Raw genomic sequence first — 17,109 nt, 5'->3', positions numbered from 1 at the left:
GCACCAGGCCCTGGCACAGGCTGGGGATGGGTGCTGTGACTGCCTTGGCTCAGGCCATCCGTTCTCTTTTGTGCCCCATCACAGGAAGACCTTCTCTCCAGTATAACTGGAGCCAGCAGGGTGCATGTCAGAGAGTAGCTTCCCTTTCCCCGTGCCCCCCTTCACCCATGCTTTTAGAGTAAAGAGAGGGTTTCTCTGGCTAAAAAAGCTGCATTTCACAAGGACAGGAACCAAAAGACAGTTCATTTCTATGGCGAGTTGCTATAAATAGCTTGCTCTGTTAACATAAATTCTTTCTGTGAATCCTACAAACAGGGTTTTATTCCAAGCCTACAAAATGCTTTGTATACCCTTGTTACTTTGTACGTGCTGGTGCTGGTGCTTCCCCCCACAAAATGAGAGGTAAGCCTGACACTTGCAGGGCAGCGCTGCCAAGTTCTGTTAGATGGAGTAAAGGAGTCAGTCTTCCTAAACAGGCCTGTTACAGTGTCAGTTTTTTTCATCACTAATACCAAAAGGACCACTGGATTTTTTTTAGGCAAGTAACGCAGGACTTGCTGAAGTCCATGCACATTGGTTTTTATTTATTCACCCAGGCTGCAATGTTTTCTACTGCTCTGCTCTCTACTAATGCTTGCAGCAAGTCTGGGTCAGAAGCTGTAGCTACTGCAAGCCTTGAGAGCTTTGCAGGGCTTTTAGGAAGCTTGTAATTGCTTCACTGTGAATGCTAGAGTGAGAAAGAACTTGCCTAGGAGGAAAACGTCTTCTCTTACTGCTGGTGCAGTGAAAACTCTATGGACATAAATGGTCCCAGATGTACGATATGCATCTGTCACTCTGCACCTTTTTATTTCCTTCCTTTTACATAGTCCTGGTACTGGAAGCCCTCTCTTTGGGAGAAGATTTTCATTTTCCATTTAAATCCATTTCTGCATTTGACTATCTGATGCTCAGTCCACGTCCCTTCCCCCTCTTCACATGAAATGGAAGCCAATGAGCTGTTGAAATTTTCAGAGAGCTGAAAGATGTGACCCAGAGGTGTCCGTCCAGAAAAGGGAAGTGCTTGGTGTTCAGGCAGTTGATAAAACACACGTGTTTATGAGGATCCATGCTCTCTCTTACTTTTTATCCTCTTTTAAATGCATCCATCTGCTTGTGGGGAGCGCTGCTTTCCCTCCCCATACACATGTGTGTGTGACAAGGTCAAATGCAGATCCCTTTTTTGATGCCCTTCCACGCATGAGGTGCTTGAAAGTACTTGTAGCTCTCTGTTTGTGACGGTGGGCTGGAAGGGCAGTAAGCAGTGGATGGGCACATGTGCAGCATGGGGAGAGGAAGAAGACCAAATACACTGGTTGTTGTCCAAGGTGAAAACTGCAGTGTGCGGTGAGCAGGGCATCTTGACGTGCCAGGTGGCATTTCTGCACATACTGTCCAGCTGCAGTGCCAATGGCTTTGTGGGACTGTTGTGGTCCCAGACTCTGGGCAATTTGTCATTTGATGTAAAAGTATATGCAGGGAAAAGGAACCTGGTGTTTTTATCATGTACAGTTTAGAATATGAATATCATTTACAGTTTAAAATATGACTATTGATTAGCTGCTGATACTGGTGTTTACTGTTGGAATCTTCACAACTGGCCCTTGCAGCAGCTCCCAGATTGTGCAAATGGTTTTTTGGAGGGGAAATTAATTAGCTGGCTTGCATATTCCAAAGAAAGAGGAATAAAACGTCTCGTCTCTTTTTTGCTCTCAGGCGTGCATCCCTCTTTTTTCCATAGGATTGTTATGGATATGTACTTCCAGGGATTGTACCGTCAGCCTGTACCATTCATACATTTTGTGGAGTTCATAATCAAATGGTTCAGGGCTGAAAGTGGCACACGTGCTGCTCTGAATGCTCCTTCTCAGATGTCTCCTGCTGCTGGTAACCCACATTCTGCAGCTGGAGGCTGCGCTCCAGGCGCCGCATGAATGGGGCGTCTTGTGCTTCAGCCAGGCGGAGTGAACTTGATTCTAGGTCAAAATCAAACGTGACATTTCCTAAATGTGTGAGTCCAAGCTAGTTACAGCACTAAAAAGCAGAGCCTGTGAGTACTTTCTGTGTGTTATTTCTCAGTGATTTACAGTCTATTTTACTCGGGATGGGAGGGCATTGAATGTGGGTTTATTATTCTGGTTATACCTGCAAAACGGAGAGTAGGAAGAAAATAAACCAGTGTCACCTAATCACATAGGGGTGCAAAAGACTTTCCCTTACAGTGCCAAAAAGCCACTTCTGTTGTTCCAGGGTGAGGGCATCCTGTTTACAAACAGTGGCCTAGATATTACCTGGCAGCACATCTCCTTCAATCCACAGCCTGTTTCTCCCTGCTGCACTGTTCTTCCCCGCAGTCCTCACAGGCACAGCGAGAGCAGGCAGTGACCCAGATGCGCTGCTCTGAAAGTGCCATTTGTTTCCAGCACTCAGCATGCTGGCAGATTTGACACATGGCTACACACACATCCATCACTGGACCAAAATACGCCTCTCCCGTGCTGTATGGGGTGTTGTATCAGATAAGCCACTGCTGACAGAGCCAGTAGCTGTTCACACATCCTCTGAGGTGTGTGGCAGTGTGGGTGCACGGGACACCTGCCCTCCGAATGTGGAAGGATTTGTTGAGCTGCATTATGCAGTCCTGGTGCTAATTTTTTTTTTTTTTTTTGACTACTTAAACTTTCCAGAGGGTTAGCAGGCAAGAATTTTGCTACTACATGCTTTGTTGCCAATGCTACAAAAAAAGAAAAAGGAGAAAGGCCTTTTTCTACTTCTGTTTTTTGTCAGGGAGTAGAGAGCTGTGTTCTTTCTCTTCTCCTATTCTGCCTACAGATTTATCTCTGATTCCTTTGCATACAGAGCTATTACATGTATATATGCAAATGTGTGTTTATATAAATGTGTATTTACACAAACACACACACACATATATATATATAATCACCAGAGTCATAGATATGTAGATATATAAGGTTGTTAAGTCTGGAACATAAAACTAGTTCTCTCTCCCCTCATCCAAGATAAAACCTCAATCAGTCTTTTTTCATTTCTTTGTGTATACCAAGCCACCCAGTCTCATTCAGCATGACTAAACAGATATCTATTGATACCTCCCTTCCTCCCTCCACCTGCAGGTCTCCCCATTATCTGCTGTTGCCATGGACAACATCAGTGTCCCTCAACCAGGCCAAAATCTGTCCATCTCTTAGTTCCCTGTGTCTTTGCTCTGAGATCAGCAGATTCTTCTTGCATACAGTGTCTTTATAAATGCCCTGTGCTATCCACCCCACACAGCTGAAATTCACATCTAAGTACTCATTTGTTGTCTTGAATTACTGCAACATAATTTTCTATGGCATCTTCAGATTGTAATTCCATTTGTCCAGAATGTCTTCACTAAAGAAATTTGTCCCATTTCCTCATTTTTTAGCAGTGTAACCTTTCCTACACACTCCTCTACTGATTTCATCATTCAGCACAAGCTGCCTATCTTTATCACCAAAGACCCTCCCTTCCTCTCTATTCCCATCTGTCAGCCAGCTCCAAGAGGGCATCTTTCTCCTCCAGCCTCCTGTGATGCCTGTCTCCTCCAGTGCACAAATTGCTTTCTGGCATGTTGTTACAGATTTTCTGCTGACCTAACCCACCCAGTTAATATCAGCAGGACTACTTTCTTCTTGTCCTTTTGGTCTCTCCTTTACAATGTTCTCTTTTTGTCTGGGATACAGGCAATGCAGAGCAGCTCACCACCCATCTTCAGCTTTCAGAGTACAGCACTTGCACAAGTAGTAAGCACTCACGGTAATTTTAGACGTTATTGAGATTAAGGCCTTAAGCAGCATCTCCTCTCACTGCAGACTTTTAAAAATAGGCTCAACATGCACGGTAATAGCAGCGTTGTAACCATGGCAATGCAGGGAAGGCAGGGTTTCCAGGCAGGGATCTTACCAGACCAACTGGCGTATCTGAGGCTGGACCAGGGTGACAGAAGGGAGAGGTTTCAGCTCAGGAAGGGACCGTGAGCCTCAAAGCACATCTCTTTCTCCCCAGCCAGGTCAGGTGGCCTAATAAAAAGAATAACATAAGTATAGTTGTTCCTGCCGTGAGCAGGGAAGCCACCTGGATGGTCATTCAAGGTCCCTTTTACTCGTGTAGCTCTGTTTTAATAGGCAGAGCTGACTTCTCCTTGTCCGTGTGTTCGAGCATATGCCGATCTTCTGCTGACACCAGCAGAAGGCCTCTGAATATCAAGAAACCAGAATATCCTCATTAAGGATCTTCTTGGAGGATAGGAGAGTAATATATTGCTCTTTGAGCGGTGGCTGGCTTTGTGCAGCAATAAAGCATGAATATTAAACAGGAAATCAATGACACTTCTGAAACATGTCTGAGACAGAAATCCAGATGCTGTATGGGGATATAGGCCCTTAAGCCTTATGTCTATGCTACTCTTTTTCTTTTATTTTTTTTTTAAAGCTGCATCTGCATAATTTGTGGTGTAAGAGGGGGGCATAGCAAGAGAAAAACCAGATATTTTAGCCTGGTTTCCTGAGGAAATGGGGGTTAGGCTGTTAACGCAGTGTGTTAGTACACCAGTCCTCCTCTTTGTAAGCTTGCAGGCTGTCTCCAGCCAGGGAGGAGCCCTCAGGGGCAGCATTTGCCTTCCCTGCCCTTTCTCCAGGGATTAGCAGCTGCAGGGACATGGGCTGGGCAGCAGGAGCAGGGAGCTGCAGACACCCCTGGAGCAGCTGGGCAGTGGCTGCAGCAGGGCTTGTGCAGCAAATGTGGCTGGGTACCAGGCATCTGGGCTGTGGGAGAGCCAGGAGCACCAGGATGCAATGTGGGAAGGACTCTCATTATAAAGTTAGCAGCACAATTCCAGATGAGCTGGAAATTCACTTTCATTAGTTCCACTGATCAGGCATTTGCTTAGTCTTGAAGAACAAAAGAAAAAAAAAATAAAGTAGGGAGGTTGTTCTAAATAATGACGTTTTAAATCCTTAGAATATTTCAGCAAAACAAATGCTTTTGTGTGGCTTCTGCACTGCAAAGAGGTTTATATTAATGTAGCACAAATCTGGAATTACATGAGCCTTGTATTTTTCTGGTTCATATTGGGACACTTGCTTTCTGAGGGAAAACCTGTTGTCTTTAAGGGCAGTGTGAAAGAATAAAAACTTGATCTAGAGCTTGAGGCTGAAGCATTGCATCAGTGCAAAATCTTTTCATTCATAGTTGTAGTTTGTTGTCCTGAGAATTTAATTTCCTGTTTGCACTACGGGAGAGTCTTTTTTGGAAGGCACTAAAGAGCAGGGGTTTAAGGTGTTTTTTTGAAGGTAAATTGTCAAAAATACAGTAAATTTTGTAGTTGGTCCTTTTATTTATTTATGTATTTATTCATGCTATTTCCTGAATATAGAACCCAGCAACATAAAATCTCATCATTAAAGTAAGTAAATACATAATCAGTGAAGTAGCATGAGGGACAGCCCTCTTTTTTTTCTTTTTTTTTTTAATTGTTTTTTTCACTTATCTCCATCCTCAGCCCAATGGTGAGTTTTCCTAGGTTTTGCAGTGCTTCTCAGATTTCAAGGTTATATTCTCTTCCGTTTTGTCTTATGTGACAATGAAGGACCTTATTTATTTTCTTTACTTGTCTCACTATTAAAAAAAATAAACCAGAAAGTCAAGGTTTTTTTGTTCTTCTATTTCCAGTACTCTTGTTTATTTTGAAACTTCCAGAAAGAGATAAGAACAGCTTAAGAAAAACGCTCTCCAGAGTAATCCCTTAAAGAGCAGCAAACAAACACTGCAGATTGGTCCTAAAGGCTGTGCTTCCTTTCTGGGGAGGGAGAGAGGTGGGGAGAGAGGATGTTTTCTTTTTAGCCGTGCTCTAATCATCTGATCTGGGATTTGATAAGCTCCACAAGTCTGAAACCGCTGCCTCCTCCTGTCTTCCCCCTTCCTGCCTCTCAGAAGATTAAAGTGAACATGGCAAAAAGGAAACAGTTTATTTTCAGCTTGTTGTAGTTAATAATTAGTTTACAGTGCAGCATTCTCATTGTTTGTATTCTAATCGTGTTGCTATATTCTTTTCTTACACTGTTTAATTTTCACATCACGGGCCTTCTTTGATACAGAAATAGGTTTACAAATAGCTGAATTTCAGCCTCTTTTCAACATTTTTATATTGCACATCAGGAAGTGTGACACACGTAGGTGGAGTATCTTCTGCAAAGGCTCTCCTTGCCTGCCCCCCCATGCTTTCTTTTCACCCTCTGACAATTTGGAATTACAGCAGTTATGAAACCACAATAGGGAGCAAACAAGCCATTAAAGTATTACATGTACAAGATATAAGTATGATTTGGCTCATTTAAAATTAGCTAAATCCATGTATTGACTGAACTACAAGAAGTCCTTCATAAACACCGCCAATTTGTCCTAAGAGATATTTGTGCTGAATTCTTTTAACCTTTAAAGCCTTGAAGGAAATTTGCCAGGACTTTGAGTCTGTGTGTTCCCATGTGTGTATTTTTAATGATTTCTTCCATAATGGGAATGGCTGACATTATGGGTACTATAATATTGCAACACTACCATACATATTCTATATATATTCTCTGTGTATGTGTTCGTTGTATGTCATAGAAAAAATGTCCTTAATTAAAACCATGCACACTGATCAAAGCACAAAAATATTTGTCATAAAACTAAGATTCTCTCTTAAGGGGAAATTTGTTTATAATAACAATTGCTTATAAAAACAAATTTTTGTATACAAAAAAACTACACTTGCATTGCAATGTGATTGCACTTCTAAATGGCCTTTACTGCTTCTGCAGAAGGCTTGTAAATACACTGTTTAGCCAGTTTCTGCTAAAGGTCCTTCTGGGTCAATCCTGTATCTTTAGAAGGAAGGCATTTTCTTCTTTGAAAGAAAGTGGAAAATCAATTATTAAAACAAAAGCTTCTGAAACCTTGCATTATGCATGGGTGGTTGTTGTTTTGTTTTTTTCCCCCTGCTGTATTTTTTAACTTTCATAGTGATGTGAGTACTTATTTCTGGCCATAGAAGTGTTTCACTGATGCCACTGGGATACTGGGCAGGTAAGGATGAGCAGGCTGAGGATGTGGGAGAGGGATGCAGCACTGGCTCTAGCTACCATGTCCCTGCATCACTGTCTGCCTGTGCCTTCCCTCAGCTCCAATGATGCCCAGCAGCATTTCTAGGAGCCAGCTCAGAGGGATAGAGAGTTCAGTCTATTTTTAGGACTATGGTCTTCATCCATTTATTTTTTTAAAAAATTGTTTGGGGCACAGTACTTCTCATTTTTCTGCAAAGAGAAATGCAAGTGCTCTTCCCGTAATTAATGAAGTATTTTCTTCTACTATTTTGAGAACTGAAGTGTGCTGCTGCAGTCACATGCCCCTCATATGTAACCCTCTCAGTCTGAGTGCCTGCTCAGTATTGAGCTTGCTAATAGCTTCCCCTATGGATTGCTCAGCCCCCGTGGCTGCCCAGGGCCTCCTGACCCAGGGACAGGAGCTCCAGGGGGAGGCTGAGCTGTCACAGCATGTGCTGCCTTTCGGCTCACACAGAGCTGCACACTTGCTGCTCTCCCCAGCAGTGCAGATGGCCAGGGGTGCCACAGGGTTTGGGTTCTTCTCAGAACACTTCCAAAGGGCAGGATTTATGAATGGGCCGTGAGTGCCATCGCCTTTCTGTCGCCAGTGGCTTCACTGTGCTGTTCTCCGCTTGCTCACCCTAACCACTGGCTGTCCTACTGAGGATTTCTTAAAGCTGTTGGCATCTTTTCATTCTTTGCATCTGCCTCTGCTGGGTCTCTGTACACATCCACACTCCCTGCCTGTACTGGAGCTTTCCATGCAGGAGTTGCTGGTTGGATGGTGCTGTGTTTCCAGATCCCAGCTTTATGCTGCTTTCAGCTCTGTCTTGTTACAAAGCCAAGCTGATGCTTGGGAAAGGAGAAAGTTGTGAATGAAGATTTTGTTTAGTTTATCCAGCTTGAAAGTAGAGAAAGGGGAAAGGTACTGATATCACTGATACTGAGCTGGCAGTATCCAGGGGCTTGAACTGCCTGGGTGAGGGGCACAGCCCAGGGTGAAGGAGAGCAAGCAGATCTGGCAGGGCTGGGAGCCACAGAACGTGGGTAACAGCTGACAGCAGCACGTCTGCTAAAGGTAAGTCAGTATAACAGCTCAGCTTTTGATCTTTAGCACAGTTTGTGGGTTTCTTTCCCTTCATAGCTCCATTTTATTAAATCAGAAAAAGTTCGAGCCAAGCCTCTGTGTTTTCCTGGTGTTTTCCTCCCACGTTTCCTGTTTCTTCAGACTTGTTGCCACTGCAGTGGTGACTTTGCATCTGAGTTCCTTCTGCTCCAAATGGAAAGGGCAGACGTGTTTTTAGACAGGAACACGTTTAATGGTGCAGACAAACATTCTTGTTTTGAAACTACTAAACTACTTTTGGACTCCTTTAACAGAGAGACCTAGTTATCCTTATTTGCATCCTGCATGTGCGGAAGCTTTCCAGTAACTGTTTTAGAAATCCAGTGACTTTGACCTGAAAAAATGCAGAGTGCCTCTCCCATAGCCACTGTCCTCTTTCCAAGTTTTGACACTGTTGCATGGAAGGACAAACCACTAGAATATTATTGTCTTAGTGTAAGTCTTCTAATAGTGTTGATGGTTGGTGTTTTTTTCCCTTTGCCATTGTCCAGGGTTGTGTCTGGACATGTTGAAAGAGCAGATTTTGTTGGGAGCTCCCTCTTTCTGCCCTCAGCTCTCTCCCTGCAAGCCCGCTGATGACTGGGCTTTTTCATATCATGTGCCAGCTATCTGGAACCTTACTTAGCAAAGGGGTAGTTTCAGGCTAACAGGGAGGCTTTTGTCTTTGTGTAAGAACAAGCCTATAAGCTTCCCTTAAACTTTAAATGTTTTATTGTTGGAAAGCTTTCAGATGTTCACAGGATAAGGGCTCTTTATATGTAATCTGGCATTGCACAGTAAAGGATTACTTAATGTAAGTTAAGATGTGCAGTTCCTTTATAAACTGGCCGTGTAAATTCAGCATGTTGGGTATTGTTTTTCTCCTTCTGTTCAATGTTGCTTCTAGAAGGGGTTTCTTGGTTTTGGTCAGTTGGAGGGTTTTTGGTTAATTGGTTTTTGGTTTTAGTAGGGTTACAAATCTTAGGTGGTGGGAATAGGTGGAAAATGCTGCATGCACCCTATTAAAAACTGAACATGTGTGCTTCCATAGATTGGTTCAAACAGCAGTGTCAGCAGAATCCTGGGTGACAGAATCCTCAACCACTCTGTAAAGGGTAACTTGAGATTGTTAGAGCAGAGTCCTGGTAACCTACTACTAAAAAGAACTTTCTGGACCAATTCATGGCCCCAAATCTGTGTGGTATGATGTAGTGTAACATAAGCATGACTGATATTGAAACAGATAAAAAAGGCAGGCTATTACTGTGAAGAGACTAACCAACACTTTCTTTCCAAAGTGGATGCAGCTCATTTACTGGTTACACATCCTGATCCAGACATGTTTCTTTGTAAACTGTTCAGCATGAAAAACTTAATCTTCCTAGGTTTTGCCAAGTAAAATAGCAGCCCAAGCACCAGGAATGCCTGCTTCTACTTGAGGTTTGAAAAAACAGCAGCAGAAGCATGTTGCTAATAGAAAACTGACAGATGTTCATAATTATGTAGATTTTCTTCTGTGTTTGAGTACCATAAACTCAATTGCATCTCCTGGCATTTGAAAAGTATGTAAGACCACTTATGACTTCAACCAGCCACTTCCTCCAGCTGGGTGAAACTCGTATGAACTGCAACATGTACCAGAGCAGCACCCTCTGTGTGGCTGTTTTTATGCTTTCAGTCATGTTATTATCTGTTTTCAATGGTGAATAAATTGTCACTGAACAGTTTTTGCTTCAATGAACAATCAGGAGTTTTGTGGGTTCACGTCTAGGATTATTCACAATGCATTTGATTCAAAGATCCTTGGAGTTAGTGAGTGCTGATGGATTTGGGAGTGCAGGCTTGAGAAAAAAGTACTTACCATGTCTGCTTTCAGTGATTTCTCTTTTGTCAGTAGTAATAATCTTAATTCTGATCCCAGTATGAACTGACAAAAACACATCTGAAAGCTGATGAGGAAAAATAGAGGTTGTCTCATGAAGCAGACAGTGTAATGAAACCGAACACACAAATGATGTCTAGTTGTGCTGCTTGCCACATTTTTTGACAAAATACTTCTTTACAGAAAGAAAGTAACTTTTCCACAAGGCTACACAACTACACTGCTGATATATATGTAACACTAGGAGGGGGATATATGGGTTTTTGGTGCAAGGTGGCAGTTTGTCATGCTGCCTACAGGAAAGGGCTGTTCCTGGCAAATAATAACTCTGATTATCCCCCAGAAGTGTTTTGCTTTTCTTTAATGTTTCCAGTCATGTCACTCTGAGATTCAGCACAACTTTTTGTGTCCATTGGTGTGCTAAGGATTTTCTGTATCTTACCATGTAGTAGGAGATGCTTGGACAGCTTTCCATTGGATACTGGTTGGACAAACTGTTTCCTCTTCTATTTGTTATAGTAATTGTAGAAGAAGCCTATATTGGTGTGCCTTAAGGTCTGTGTTAGTTTATTTTGTATTCCCTATGCTGTACTCTCCAAAGTGAGCAGAGCTTTTCTGAAAAGTGCTCATCAAAATTTGCAGATATGTATAATGATCCAAAGCCTTCAAGAAAAAGGAATATTTTCCCTATCCCCTACATTCCTGGGGAGAACAAAAATCATTAAGACCAAAATTGAGCTCTGTATGGGCCCCCAGACTGAACACAAGAAAGAGTGAATAATCTTCGGTTTACTCTGCATGCTATGTCCCGCCCTCACCCTCAACTATGCAGCAAAACACTTCCCTTCCCTTCTCCCTCCCTTTCCACCTCCAAGCCTCTCTTCTCCTTTGTAGCCTAAGAGATAGAGCACAGTTTTCACCATCATATAAAATCGAGCAAAAGGCTTCCCCAAGCTTTCTATCTGCTATCCCTACAGTTCTGAAGATCTTGCAAGGCTAGAGATGTGACAAATTGTGTGGCTGCCTCAGATTTAACCTGAGACCCCTTTCCCTAGCCCTCTTGCTAGTTTTTGTCATACATGGTCTCAGTGAAAGGCTTGGACTAGATTCCTTTGGCATGTATTAAAGCAGCTGTCTGCATTTCCTTGCTGTAACATGGGAATGTTACATGTTACAATTGGAGCTGGACTTTTGGTCCATCCTTTGCATCTTTTCCTCCCTTTTACCCTAGAGTCATCACAGGCTTTTTTCTTTTTTATTTCTTCTTCTGTTATTTTATTTTATTTTATTTTATTTTATTTTATTTTATTTTATTTTATTTTATTTTATTTTATTCAGTCACTCTTCAGACAAACTTGTCTGAAGAATTTCCCCAGTTTGGTTTAATCGTGGTTGCTGCACAGGCATTTGTGCTGGGGTGAGGGAAGAGGAAGAGAGAGAGGAAGGGAGCACTGCCAGGGCTGCATCCAGAAGCTCCACACCAGTGCTGGGGGGAGTTCAGCCCCTTTTGGCAATGGTGCCAGCCCTTGTCTTTCAAGTATTCCTGGGACCAGCAGCATGAAGTACAGAGTTTCCTTATTTGTCATTCCTCTGAGGAAATTTTTTCATCAGTTTCATGGTGTAGAAGAAAATAATGAGCTAATCCAAAGTAGAGGTGCCACTGGATTGTTTTGGGCCTGGCTCATTTCTTAAGCTTCTAACTTTTCTGCATGCAGATTTTATCCAATTAGTTTGGAGGCAGAAGTAGAGTTTTCTTGACTTGATGTTTTCTTTCCAGGCCAAATGCCTGGAAGCTAGGGAGGGATATAGATGGCACTGGAATAATAACCACCTTCCCTGAGTTTGAGCAAAGCACTTAAGGCCCACTTTTTTTTTCAGTGTTTTCATAAACTCTGCCAAGCTGTACAAAAGGTGATGGGAGAGGAGGGGGTGTTCATTTTTTTTCTTTATTTCTTGATATACCCACTCTTTTTTTTTTCTCAACTGCTAAACAAAGAAAAAAAGCAGAGAAGATGCTTATGTTTTTACTTTTCTGTTAGAAAATGTCTGTTCCTAAAATCTCTCACAACAGCCTCCTCTGATTTGTAATGATGCCTTTTTTTCTTTACTCCCCACCCTGATCCCTCCACTCAAATGAAGTCTGAGCTTTATAATATCAAATTGCTAATTGGAACTTAGAGCAATGTGATTCCGTTTCCATGTTTTAGAGGAATATTTGTTTGGTTATTCCTTAATTGAAATTTTAATTTCATAACTGCTTTTTATGTAATGATGACCAGTAAAAAGAATTTGATTTAAGAAGCCAGTCCCCTTTTGTTTCCTGTTTATGCCTACAGCGTCTTTCAGGAGAGGTGCTGGCACAAGAGTTGCTGTTTCTGCAGCTGAGGCAGGTTTTCATGATCAGTAGTGCAGGGCTCCAAGTCATCTGTGTGTAGCTGTGAAGTTACTCATCCAGCAGTAATTTCACAGATACCTCTCTGGTGAAAAGTTCAGCCATGTACTTGGGGGAGAATGGGACTTAGAAGCAGTTCAAATTTAGCCTGGCTTCACTGGTGTGGACACCTGGGCACTGAAAGTTATGTTCTTCTCCATTTGCTGCACAGTTACCACTCCCAACCCTGAGCACCAGCAGAGTCCTTGCCTCCTCCATCTTCTAGGAGTTTACAAACTAAATGTTTTAACATCATTGTTAGTCTATGCTCCATGAGTTATTCTTTCAAAGATTTCGCCTTAAGGGAAAATAAAGCTTAGCTGTCATTTGAAATTTACTCAGGGTCGGCAAAATGATGGCATTTGTCACTTTTGCTCTCCATCTTCTTCAAACGAGCCCTAGTGTGTGTCAAGCTGGATATTGTGTTGGCTTCCTTCTTCTCCCTCTTTGTTCTCCTAGAGAATGCCAAGTAATTAATACAGTCTAAAAATGAAGTGTGGCACAGCCCCTTTTTTCCCTTTGTGTAGTTTTCAAACAAGGACGCTGTCATGAACCTACGTGCATCCAATTCCAAAACCAGTTTGTTAAAACAAAATGACTTAGAGATATTGGGTTGACCAGTTTTTTTAGGGTTGGATCTAAAATAATTGGCACACTTGCTGTGTGCTGCTGTGCGTTTCTTGTTGTTGACCTTGTCTCCCTGAAGTCGGAATAGCCATCATGTCAGTGACAGTGATGTGTCTGAGCAGTCTGAGGGAGTCCTGCAATTATTTTAATATTTTGCATAATACTAGTGGAATTTAATAATTAGTTGTGAAGGTTCTGAATTCTGGTAATTCAGATCCAATTACCTCCTTCCCTAAACCAGGAAGAATTGTGGAAGTTGGTGATAAATATTAGTAGAGAGAGAAGAAAGTGTAACATAATTTCTGGTGTTCCAGTCACTTATTATTTTTCTCCTTTTCTCTCTTATTTTACAGAGCATGTTTTCGAGCCATTTGTGAGGAAATGTGGTGAAAGTAAACTTGCTCTGTTCGGGGGGGAAATTGTGGTAAGTGCTGTTGTCTTGATCAATTTTGGTTTTCAACAAGAATTTCATAAAGGTTGTTTTAGCTTTTTTCTGTTTTAATTTTTTTTTTTATTTTTTATTTTTTATTTTTTTTAGCTCTGGAAAATACAGAGATATAGTTGATTATATGTGTTCTTTCTCTGGTACGGAGAGTCACAGTATGAGAAGCATTGACAGAGAACAGCATGCTGGGCCTCAGGGCAAGGAATGTGTTTTCATTTGCTCCAGTGGCATCTGCTTATTGTGTTTGTAGCTGTTCCATTCTGGTGAAGAGTGGTTGAGCTGAAACCTGGAGTAGAAGAAATAAAAAGGCCTAATTAAAAAACAAGGGGTACAAAAAAAGCAGGCTAGCTTTATAAAAGATCAGGAGCGAAGGTAATGCAGAGGGAGTATGTATTTCCCAAGGTGGTGGGGGTGTCCAGTCCTTCTACAATCCTTCCATTTCTTCCCAGAATGTCTGACTGACACCTTTGCCATGTGGAACTAGGATGGTTTGCTTATGTCTGAGAGATAAGGAGATGGTTAATGTGTGCTGTACCAGTTCTCCTCTTCCTCCTTTCCATACCAGATGACAAGCTTTGCTGCTTGTCTGACTGTACTGTATGCAACACTTCCAGAGGCATCAGCCTCCAACAGACTTCTCTGGTCCTGTGTGCTCTGGAAATATGGCACATCGTGTGTCTGTGCTGCTGAGCTGCACCACTCTGAAGTAGAAGGGGAGAGAGAAGAGCAGGAGGTAATTAGTGGCATGTCCCAACTAGAGGGAAGTGATTCAGAGAAAGCTCTTCAAACCTGCAGAAAATAAAGGCAGCAGATCTGGAGCCGTTAGTGGGCTTATCTTGCTTTTCCCTCTAGGAGACCATCAATATACACAACTCTGGATAGTACCAATCAATCACCCTTGGAAAAAGAAACATGTCAGCAGAAGGCTGCATCCCTGCTTTCCCTTGCCCAAGCAGGGTATTGGGCTGGTACTTTTTTTCCAGGCAGAATGTGCAGATTGCAGATGAAAACTGGCTTATTCTCCACTGGCAGAAGACTTAAGAGTCAGATAGCCTGCAGGGTAGAAAACTGAAAATTAAAGACTGGCTCTGTGAGAACACTTGTTCTTTTATACTATTTAAAAACCCCTATATGTTGTTACATATAGAAAGATCTGGATTAGCTAGCAGATGTTTAAATGTAGATCACTTACCCTTCTACAGAACAGTTACTCTTAGAGACAGGAAAAGATAGGGTAGTCAAGCCCAGAATTTCACAAAGAAGCTGGCCAAACACATGAAAAGTCCTGCCCAAGTGCCCCGCTGGGTAAACCCTACTGCAGCTCATTCTTTTAAATTATTTTCTCTCTTTGGATCAGATTTTCTGCCAACTGTGCATGTTATAAGTTTACATTCTCTATTCCTATGAGAAATACAAACAACAATTTTTTAACTAGAATTCGGTTGTAGGGTCACAGATGAGACACAGATCAGAGCATGAGTTCATTAGTCCATGAGATTTTGTGGTAACTTCCACAAAACTTGGTGACTTTGCTGCAAAAGAGGGCAGGATCTATATCTAGCTTTCTTTTTGGTGGTAGTACTGGTACTTTAATCCTAAAAGCTGTCCAGTGTCCTTACAGGTTGGCTGAACTTTGTGTGAGGTATGACAAAGTTCACAGATGAAAGAGGAGAACTATCTGGAAATAGTGATGCTATGTAACAACAAGGGGGAAAAAAGCTTATCAGCAGACCTGGTAGTTGGATGGTTTTGTTCTAATTTCCATTCAAAGATGCTTCACCTGAGGCCAGCCTGGTCTCCATGGCTCACCTTAATAAGAGAGGACAGTTCAAGAGCAGCAAGGGGAATGTGACAGAAGCATGCTTCTTAGAATCATGGAATAATCCTGGTCGGAAAAAACTGCCACAAAACTGCCAAGAAACTTGTACAAACTTTTGGTCTTGTCTAAACCCCCACTTGAAATAGGTCCTGTTAGGTCAGGTTGCTCAGGGCCTTGATTTTCAAAATTCAGCTGGCTGGAAACTTTACAGCCCTTCTGGGCATCTGTTATGTTTGACCATCCTCAGAGGGAAAAAAGTGCTTTCTTCTTGCTGTTGTTCGCTGTCCATCAGTGCGAACTCTGCATCTTCTCTACCTGTGAGAAGGAAGTCTTGAAGAAGATCTCAAAGTCAGGAAAGTTGCTTCATGTGGCTCCACGGAAATTGGTATCATGCAGATGCAGTAAACTTGCTAGTGGGGAAAAAAAGCAAACAACAGTCTGGTTCAGAGAGGTTCTACTTGGGCAATGTTTCTCAACCTATAGCTAAGGTTCAGGCTCAAAGAGCATGGCTGCTTGACTTGGTTGAATTTTGAAATTTGGAAGAGGATTAGCTGACAAACTGAAAACTGCCAGCTTTTCTCACTTGCTTATAGTGATCTAAGTCAATGAAAAGAGGCACTTCTCACTGCTGGGTTGTAAACAGCCTGGAATTTTTTCAAGTCAGTCTGTTCTCCAGGATTTTGCTCTGAAATTTGTTTTCCCGCAGCCATTAAAGTACATAAACAGAGTGCAAATTTTCTTTGTTTTCACAGCTGTTCTTTTCACGCTTCCCACTTCAAACTGTTTGCAACATCTTATTTTGAAGTAGAATAATCAGGGACATTGATTTTCTCATATGTGAGAATCTCTGAAATATCTCTGACCCTATTATATATTTGCCTGTGGCATTACAAATTCCAAGAGAGTTTAAAAATAATTGCAGGAAATGTAATGACAATGAAACAGTTTTGCCCAGCCTCTGTCCCTAACCTACTGAATCCAAGAAGTACTGGACATCAAGAGGACGTTTTGAATTTATCTTGACATAGCTCAGAGGCTCAGCAGTTATTTGTTCATCTTGTATCAAAGTCCTAGAAAAGGTCATGCAGCCTCTAGATCAAAAACTCATAATGGATTTAAGATCTGATTAGAGATGTATACTTGAGTGCTGGGAGGGGAATCTTGGCTGAATTTAAAACTCCCTCAGCTAAGCTGATGACAGTGTGAGAAGACCCTTCATTAGATGAGATTTCTGTGAAGCATCCTTGTGGATGCCAGAGCAGATATTCATATGGCACTGTAGGTTGACCATGGCATGTCACGGAACGGCCACCCTTCCACATCTCAAGGACTCACAAGAAGCCTGACTGATGTAGGACAAAAAACCTTGGGGTAATCTCTGTTGTATTTTTTCCCACAGTCACACTGCTCTTTGCCAGTCCAGACTACCCTTGAAACTCTTGCCTTTCATAACATTTTTTGTATTTCTAAGCATGACTTATGCTGTGCAGTCTGGGGTTCTGTCAGTGTAAGCCATCAAGATCAGGGCAGGATAAAGCTGTGAAGTGAATTGAGGGACTGCTGTACCATGAACCTGATCTGCACCTTTCTGCACCAGGTATGCAACTGAGCATTCGTCCATTTCCTATAGATTT

General features: G+C 42.1%; 1 protein-coding gene across 4 annotated transcripts in view; it reads left to right on the top strand.

Annotated features, from left to right (window-relative positions):
• The window catches only part of FYN (FYN proto-oncogene, Src family tyrosine kinase), a 137,994-nt gene that overhangs the window by 47,089 nt on the left and 73,796 nt on the right, over nt 1-17,109 (top strand). For all 4 annotated transcript variants that reach the window (XM_064412947.1, XM_064412946.1, XM_064412945.1 and 1 more), the window contains exon 2: nt 13,565-13,635. The gene's annotated coding sequence lies outside the window, so the exon portion shown is untranslated. The remainder of the gene's footprint in view (nt 1-13,564; nt 13,636-17,109) is intronic.

Source organism: Passer domesticus, chromosome 3 (genome assembly GCF_036417665.1).
Source record: "Passer domesticus isolate bPasDom1 chromosome 3, bPasDom1.hap1, whole genome shotgun sequence".
NCBI lineage: Eukaryota > Metazoa > Chordata > Aves > Passeriformes > Passeridae > Passer > Passer domesticus.
Note: the sequence above shows the minus strand (reverse complement) of the source record. Positions and strands in the feature narration are given on the sequence as shown.